This window comes from Hemiscyllium ocellatum, chromosome 4, assembly GCF_020745735.1.
Source record: "Hemiscyllium ocellatum isolate sHemOce1 chromosome 4, sHemOce1.pat.X.cur, whole genome shotgun sequence".
NCBI lineage: Eukaryota > Metazoa > Chordata > Chondrichthyes > Orectolobiformes > Hemiscylliidae > Hemiscyllium > Hemiscyllium ocellatum.
The window spans coordinates 18091008-18098421 of NC_083404.1; the positions used below are offsets into that span (position 1 = coordinate 18091008).

At 42.1% G+C, this 7414-nt stretch overlaps 1 protein-coding gene across 4 annotated transcripts in view; it reads right to left on the reverse strand.

The window, feature by feature from the left end:
- Positions 1 to 7310, reverse strand: part of pag1 (phosphoprotein membrane anchor with glycosphingolipid microdomains 1) — a 154500-nt gene extending 147190 nt beyond the window's left edge. Inside the window, exon 1 of one of the 4 annotated variants that reach the window (XM_060824161.1) lies at positions 7256 to 7310. The gene's annotated coding sequence lies outside the window, so the exon portion shown is untranslated. Of the gene's footprint in view, positions 1 to 7077 lie in introns of all 4 variants that reach the window. The other 3 variants (XM_060824159.1, XM_060824158.1, XM_060824160.1) reach the window with 3 other exon arrangements.
- Between the last annotated feature and the right edge of the window lie 104 nt (positions 7311 to 7414).

Below are 7414 nucleotides of genomic sequence, written 5' to 3' on the forward strand. Positions count from 1 at the left end.
TCCACCATATGGATGATGAAAGAATGACATTAATAGAGCACAGTGCAACCATGTAAAAGGTTAAGTTGGATTAAGAAGGAAAGGTTTTTGTTTAATTAATTAGTAATCTTACAAATTGCTTCTCTCTAGAGCCTTGTGGCATGTTGGTAGTGTCCCTCCTCTGGGCCAGAAGCTTCAGGTTCAATTCTACCTGTCTAGAGATCTTTCATAACATGTCTGAAGAGTTGATTTTTAAAATAAATTGCTTGCCTTTAAATTATTAGACAACTCTTAAGCTGATTTTGCTTAAGCATTGCTTGATCCTCAATTTGAGTTTGGAGAAATAGTGCTTTGCAATTGCCTTATTTTAGACTAATTAGATCAATTAGGCATCAATGGGTGTCTAGTTTTCATGCACGAGCCTAGAAATCTAGAACAGCTGCTTTAATTTGGTCTGAGGAAGTATTTAAGCTGTTTGAGATTAATATTTCAAAACCCTGAATGTTGGATAGCCTCTGGCATCACTCAACTTTCTTGGTATCCATTTGTGACATCTGCTATTCACCCAACTACTAATATTAAAGTTTATCAGACTTCTGATTCAAAGGCTGCACCTTCTCTATGTGGTGACTAGTCTCTTTCCTCATGTATTTGAAACCATAACCATTGTACGTTTTTCCCCATTGCACTATTTGGCTTCCCTTTTGAATCGGAGCCTATTATTTCCATATTTTCCTTTTTTAATTCCACCTGCTATCTTGTCTATATTTTTTTCTCTGTCCTCCGATGAAGTCCTTGATCCTTTGCTTCCTTCCATCTCCCGTTTCTTCCCCAGGCATTGATTGCATTGAACATAATCATAAAATTACCTTTGGTGCCTTTCTTGCATCTTCTAAAAGTCTCACCAAGGACAGCCAGTTTGCCAGCAAAAACTTTAATGATTATACCCCAATTTCTTCCTGCCCTGCATATCTATCAAAGGTTTAATCTTGCCAATCTCCTTCCCATAAATCTGGTTCCAGATTTGGCTCTTTGGATTCTGCTACTGGATTGGTGATCAATATCTCTTTTTGCATCTACCTCCAGTTTCTACACTCACTTGTGAGCAAAGCCCTTGCTTTGTGTTATGGATCATTGATGTCACAATCTCAAGAGAGGTACAGCAGACAGGTGGAGGAGGCCATTTCCTTAAGGAAGCTTCCTCTCCTGACTATAACTTCAGATAGATGACCCTCACAAACAATTCTGTGTTGGTGTTAATTTTAGTCACTAACTTATTCTGCCTTCCTATTTCTTCCAGTGAGTATTGGATTTCACTTTAAAATCCTTGCTCTTTATCACCTGTCCAAATATCACACTGGGTTTCTTAAAAAAAAATGGAATATATTGTTTCCTCTCAGATTCTGCACTGAAAGATTTCTTCTTCTGTCTCAACTATGTTCCTCATTCTCAGACCCCACCCTACTTGTTAACTCTTGTATTCATATTCACAGTCATCCTCGCAATATTGCCACCTTTCAGCCTTGGTCATTCCAATGGTAATCATTGATAAGGCAACATCGGATTAATTTTTTTTATCACATACCCCCCCCTCAATATTTCCTTTTCCTTTCATAACCTACTTTTTCCTGTGCTCTTCCCTACAATATCTAATTCTCAAAAACCTAGCCTTTAGACGACACTTCACACAAACATTTCTGTAGCTAACAGTCTGTTAAAACCTGGGCTTTTATGCACTACTGATGTCCCCGGAAGAAAACAGAGCTGGACAATTCAGCAGATCTGCAGTAATTGCAGAAAGAGAAACAGAGATATAATTTCAAGTCCAATGATTCTTCACAGAGTACTTTCTGGTTTTATTTCAAATCTCTAGCTTTCACAGTACTTGCTTTCTTGATGCACCTGGCACTAATACACTCTCGCATGCTACTGGTCCAGTCCAACCTCAAACCCCTACGATGCGCTTGGAAGTTAGTTGGGCTAAATGATTCATTGAAGATTTGACTGGACCTCAGAACATCACTGACTTCTAGTTCTCCATCATTAAAATATCATCTGATGCACACATTACAGTACAAAACTCTCACAGGGCTCATGCAGGATGTTGCTCCTGGATGACAGGTGAGGGAGGATCTGGAACATAGTCACAGAATGGGTGGTAGACCATTTAGGATGAAGATGAAGAATTTCTTCACTCAGGACGGTAAATCTTTGGACTTCTCAGCACCAAAGGGATGTGGAGGTTTGCTCACTGTATATATTCAAGACAGAAATTAATAAATAACGTCCTTCTAGAAAAGGAAATCTGCCATTCTCAGCTGGTCTGGCCTAAAATATGACTCCAGACCCACAGCAATACGGGTGACTCTCAACAGCCCTCTGAAATGGACCAGCAAGTCATTCAGTTATATCAATCCCTACGAAGTCTCAAAGAAATGAAACCAGGACGGACCACGTGGCATCGGCTGAGACACCAGAAAAGACAAACAGCAGAAGCAGCCTTATCGACCCTGCAGAGTCCTCTTTACAAACATCTGAGGCCTAGCGCCAAAAAATCGGTGGAGCTGACTCACAAACTCGACAAGCAACAGCCTGATATAGTCATGTTTGTGGAATCATCTCATATAGACAATGGCTGCAGAAGCTGGAAACCAGAGTCTAGATTAGAGTGGTGCTGGAAAAGCACAGCAGGTCAGGCAGCATCCGAGAAGCAGTAAAATCGACATTTCGGGCAAAAGCCCTTTATCAGGAATACAGGCAGAGAGCCTGAAGGGTGGAGAGATAAGTGAGAAGAGGGTGGCGCCAATGCAGTCATCAATGTAACGGAGGAAGAGGTGAGGAGTGGTGCCGGTATAATTATGGAAGATCGAGTATTCTACGTAGCCAAAGAGACAGGCATAGCTGGGGCCCATACAGGTGCCCATGGCTACCCCTTTGGTATGGAGGAAGTGAGAGGATTCAAAGGAGAAATTGTTAAGGGTGAGGACCAGTTCGGCCAAACGAATGGGTGTGTCGGTGAAAGGGTACTGTTGGGGACGTTGGGAGAGGAAGAAATGGAGGGCTTGGAGGCCCTGGTCATGGCGGATGGAGGTGTAGAGGGATTGATATCCATGGTGAAGATGAGGCATTGGGGGCCAGGGAAACGAAAGTCTTGGAGGAGGTTGAGGGCGTGGGTGGTATCTCGAACATATGTGGGGAGTTCCTGGACTAGGACAGTGTTGAGGTAGGTAGAAATGAGTTCAGTGGGTCAGGAGCATGCTGAGACAATGGGTCGGCCAGGGTGGTCAGGCTTGTGGATCTTAGGAAGGAGGTAAAACCACTATCACCATCCCTGACATATCTTGTCTCTCCAGGAAGACAGACCCAGTAGAGGTGGTGGAACAGTGGTATGCAGTCAGGAGGAAGTTGTGGTCAGAGTCCTGAACATTGACTCCAGATTACCATGAACCGTCCTCCCTCAGCCAATTGATCAAAACGTTGGAGGGAGCACCGAGGTACTCTGGGTGGGGATTTCAATATCCAATACCAACAGTGGCTCAGCAGCAGCACTATTAATTGGGCTGGTCGGGATCTAAAGGATATAGCTGCTAGATTAGGTCTTTAGCAGCTGGTGAGGGAATGAGCAAGAGGGGAGAGCATATTGATCTCACCTTTAGCAATATGCCAGCTGCAGATGCATCTGTTCATGACAATATCGGTATAAAGGACCATCGCATATTTCTTGTAGAGACAAAAGTTCCTCATTGAAGATGTACTCTTTGTCAATCAGGTTGTATGGCACTATCACTGAACTAAATGGGACAGACTTCAAACAGATCTAGCAACTAAAGACTGGCATCCATGAGGGACTGTGGGCCATCAACAGCAGCAGAATTATACTTCAGCACAGTCTGCCACGTCATGGCCAGATCATGCCCACTCAAGCATTACTATCAAGCCAGGGGATCAACTGTGGTTCAAAGGTGATTGTAGTTAGGCTTGCCAGGAGCAGTACCAAGCATACCTAAAAATGAGGTGTCAATCTGGTGAAGCTACCGAAATGGGACTACATGCCTGCCAAACTCAAACAGCAAGTGATAAAGCTACATAATCTCACAACTAATGGATCATATCCTTGCTCTGCAGCTCTGCCAAATCCAGTCATGAATGGTAGTGGACAACTAAACAACTCACTGGAGGAAGAGGATCCACAAATATCCCCATTTTCAGGTGATGAAAGAGCCCAACAGAACAGTGCAAAATATAAGGCTGAAGCATTCACAGCAACCTTCAGCCAGAAGTGCCAAGTGGATGATCCATTGCGATCTCCTCTATTGGCTCCAGAGACCAGGCTTCAAACAATTCGATTCACTCCATGTGACATCAAGAAATTGTTGGAGGTACTGAATACTGAAAAAGTTAGGGACATGGGCAACATTTTGGAAAAAGTACTGAAGACTTGTGCTTCAGAACTTGCTGCTTACCTAACCAAGCTCTTCCAGTACAGTTACAATACTGGAATCTACCCGGCACATGGAAAATTGCCCAGGCGTGTCCTGTACACAAAAATCAGGACAAATCCATACCAGCCAATTACCACCCCATCAGTCTACTCCCAATAATCAATAAAATGATGGAAGTTGTCAACAGTGCTATCAAGCAGCACCTGCTCAATGACACTCAGTTCCTGACCTTATTATAACCTTAGTTCAAACATGGATGAAAGAACTAAATTCCAGAGTTTGGTGAGAGTGACAGCTCTTGACATCAAAGCTATATTCAACAAAGCGTGGCATCAAGTAAAACTGGAATCGAGTACCGGGGGCAAACTTTCCAATAGTTAGAGTCATACCTGGCAAATAGGAAGATGGTCGTGACTCTTGGAGATCATCATTTCAGCTCCAGGACATCTCTGTAGGAGCTCCTCAGAGTACTGCCCCAGGATCAACCATCTTCAGCAGCTTCCCTCCATCATAAGACAGAAGAGGGAATACTTGCACAATGTTCAGCATCATTCGCAATTCTTCAGATACTGAAAGCTGTCCATGTTCAAATACAACAAGATCTGGACAATATCCAGGCCTGGGGTGGCAAGTGACAAGTAACATTCACACCACACAAATGTTAGGCTTTAACCATCACCAAGAAGAGACAACCCAACCCCTGGCATTCACGTTACCATACTAAATCCCCCACTAGCAACATCTTTGATGTTAACATTAACTAGAAAGTCAACTGGACTTACCACAAACACAGTGGCTACAAGAGCAGGTCAGAAGCTAAAAATACTGCAACTCTAAGCGACTCGACTCCCAACTCCCCAGAGCTTGTCCATCAGCTATAAGGCACAAGCCAGGATTGTGATGAAATATTCCCCACTTTCCTGGAAGTGCAGCTCCAACAATACTCAAAAAGCTTGGCACCAACCTGGATATAACAGCTGCTTGATTGGCACCATATCCACAAATATTCACTTGTTCCACCACCAATGCTCAGCCGTAGCAGTGTGTACTATATACAAGATGCATGGCAGAGATTTACCAAAGATCCTCAGATATCACCTTCCAAACCCATGACCCCTTCCACCAGAAGGGCAAGGACCACTAATACGTGGGAACATGACCATCTGCAAGTTGCCCTTCAAGCCATATTTCCAAGTCAGGATGGTGAATATCACCATTCTTTCACTGTCGCCAGGTCAATAGCCCTGAATTCCCTTCTGAACGACATTGTAGGTCAACCTACAGCAGGTGGACTACAGCAGTTCGAGAAAGCAACTCACGACCACCTAGGGATGGAAATTTAGTCAAAAGGTGAGGACTGCAGATTAGAGTCAAGAGTGTGGCAAAAGCCCTTCATCAGGAGTCAGTGCTGACAATTAGCATCGATTAGCCAGCGATGCCCACATCCCTCAAATGAAGAAAAAATTTCTAGAAATTAAAGATATCAAGCTACATGGGCATAGTGTAGGAAAAGTGTTCAGATAGATCAGGCATGATCTTGTTGAACAACGGATTAGGTTTGATAGATTAAATGACCTACTCCTATTACTATGCAACATAATTCAAAATAAATGAACTTTAATTGTCAGCATGCAGTAGTTAGCATTTTGTCACACCATAACTTGAAAGAGCATACAATATTTTTTAGTCCTATGATGCAGCCAATCGGAAATGTTTAGTCAGAATCTGCAAGCAATTTCACTCAAAACTATTTTAAGAGAAAAAATGCATTTAGATCTTGACTGTGGAAACAATTTCCAAACTAAACCACATAATTTGGGAACATTGAATCCATCTTAAGTTAATGACAGATTTTACAAAATCACTTGCCATTTATTTCCTGGAATCAGTTAAACATGCAATTTCCAGCCAAACGTTTGTTTTTATCACACAAAATAAAATTACTTAACATATAACATCATACCTAACACATAATTATGTAAAACGATTATTTTACCACATCCCACAATCATATGATCCCGAAGTCATTATGAGTGAGATAAAGACAGGTAATTAACATGAGGTCAAATAAATCTTTATCCCAAATCTTTACCTTTGGTAAAAAAAAAGTGAAGAAAGTATACTTTTTAAATATTACACGTTTAAATTAATGTTTGAAAACACCTCCTCAGAACAAGTGCAAATAAAATGTTTCCACAGTGCATGTAACATTCAACACTATACAAACTATAGCAGATTTGGACCCAAGTCACATAGACAACTGACCGTTTCTAAGGAAAACGCGACAAGATTTATTTAGACAATCGTGTGAACTGCGTAGTTCATACATTACTAAAAGCGAATATGCTGTATTTTTGTACTTACTGAAAATCAAACTATAAAATTAATATGTATGGTTTTATACGGTTTATGTTTCAAATGCCCAGCATTTTTAGCCTCGAGCTATTCTACAAATGTCAGTTTCTCATTGTGCTCAAGGCAACGAGACAAAAGTATTAGCCTGGACATCCCCGGCGTGAAGGGTACAACCATCAAACCACGACACTTTCTAGCTACTAGTTAATAGATGTTGTGCACAATTAATAATTTCCATATTTCACAAATCTGGCTGCGAAACTAAACGTTTACAAAAGAGACTTTGCAAAAAAAAACTTACCATGAAAAATGATAAAAGAAGCCGCTAATTCACACAGCTGCTTCACATTCGAGTTGCTGGAGCTTAAGTACTAACACAAAAAGCAACTAAAGCAGTCAATTGCAACGTACTGTTACATGTATACAGTATGAAGAATAGAGATCACGCATTCATACAGCTACAATAATTTAGTTCCCACCAGGCTCTCCACGGCAGCTACACTGCTGCGATCCTTGGCTCTGCCTCTGCTCCTCCCACACTCAGCGCGAGACACAAGTCGCTACAAACAGCTGGGCAGTGGGGGGTGAAGCGCGCAGGCGCGGCCCTGCATGGAGGGTTCCGTTTTCAGACACGGAGG